Raw genomic sequence first — 1441 nt, forward strand, 5'->3', positions numbered from 1 at the left:
TGGGAAACCTAATCAAAATATTAAAATGTTAAAGAGGTAATATTTTCTAGCCTCTTTACATTTAACACAACTGGGACTGTGGATTTTTTGGAGAGACAAATTAAGGAGACTCAGGGGAAACTCATTCCTGATATCCTGACATTAATTTTACTTTTTACATGTTTACAACTTTGTACAAAAGAAGAAAAGAGTTGTTAACTTACAGAGTTTCTTTTCCTCTGAAAGTGGAAAATGATAGTGAGAATAATAAAAATAAACTCACGTCACTCAATATTCGTTCCTTTGCTCAAAAGCAAACAATAGAATCTTATCAGGTTTTACTCCATGAACATTCTACTGTCCAGCTGTTCGTCAATTATAGTTTTTATAAGGAGGCGCACGCGCGCCGCGCGCACACACACACACACACACACACACACACACACACACACACACGTGTATGGGGGGGAGAGGGGAGGGAAGGACCGAGGGACACAGGGAGAAAGAGTGAATAGGCAGAGTTTAAGGCCACAGTCTTGTAAAAAAATTACAGTTTTTCATTTGCCTGTTTTATTTTCCTTCCTCCCCGAAGATCACTTCTATAGACCTGTAGCAGGGTAATGCAGAAAGATAAATACTTGGTCCCATGAATGGTGACTACTAATTTAATATGTATTCATAAATATGAAGCATAAAACTGTTGGACAGCGTACAAGGGCACAATGTAGTCCCCATTATCCATTTCATTCATTAGGAGAAGCGATGCTCATTGTTCAACTCTAAATGCAGGGTAAAGAATGGAAGCCTAGGAGTCATGGGATGATGGGCATTTGTTCTAAGCACCTGTGCTAGAGGGGTTTTAGAAGCAGCATAGCATCAACCCGAGGGACCAAGCCTCGGTTGTAATCACTGTAAGGCCTCAGTACTTCAGCAGCCGCCCTCCAGTCCCAACTTTCTGTAAAGTTTTCTGGATTTGATGAAACTACTATTATTAAGATACAAATGGAGAAGATCATGGGCCTCTTCCCAAAAGTATATTTTGTTGAATTCATAGTCAAACACTGGTGAGGAAAGGAACAGAAGGAACATCTATTCTGCACTGACTCTCTGCCAGACACCTCTTAGCTCAGTTACCTCATTTAATCTTAACAAGAGTTCTACGAGACACATATCATTGTCTCCATTTTACAGACAAAGACATCAAATCTCAGTGATGTCTCTTGCCCAGTGCCACACAGTTCATAAGAAGCAGAACCCAGATTTGAGCCCAGAATTGGCTGAATGAAGGTTTGCGTTTCATGTGGACTTCCAATGCCAATCAAAAATAAAATTCAACTATAAACAAAACATTCTATTAATAAGTGATTCAGGCACTATTTGTGGCTGGTCGTGAGTACATGTGTTCCTCTGATCACGCTGAATAATTTTCATCTCCCCACCTCACATCTCTATCACTCTGAGG

The sequence above is a fragment of the Hipposideros armiger genome, unplaced genomic scaffold (genome assembly GCF_001890085.2).
Source record: "Hipposideros armiger isolate ML-2016 unplaced genomic scaffold, ASM189008v1 scaffold_1443, whole genome shotgun sequence".
Lineage (NCBI taxonomy): Eukaryota > Metazoa > Chordata > Mammalia > Chiroptera > Hipposideridae > Hipposideros > Hipposideros armiger.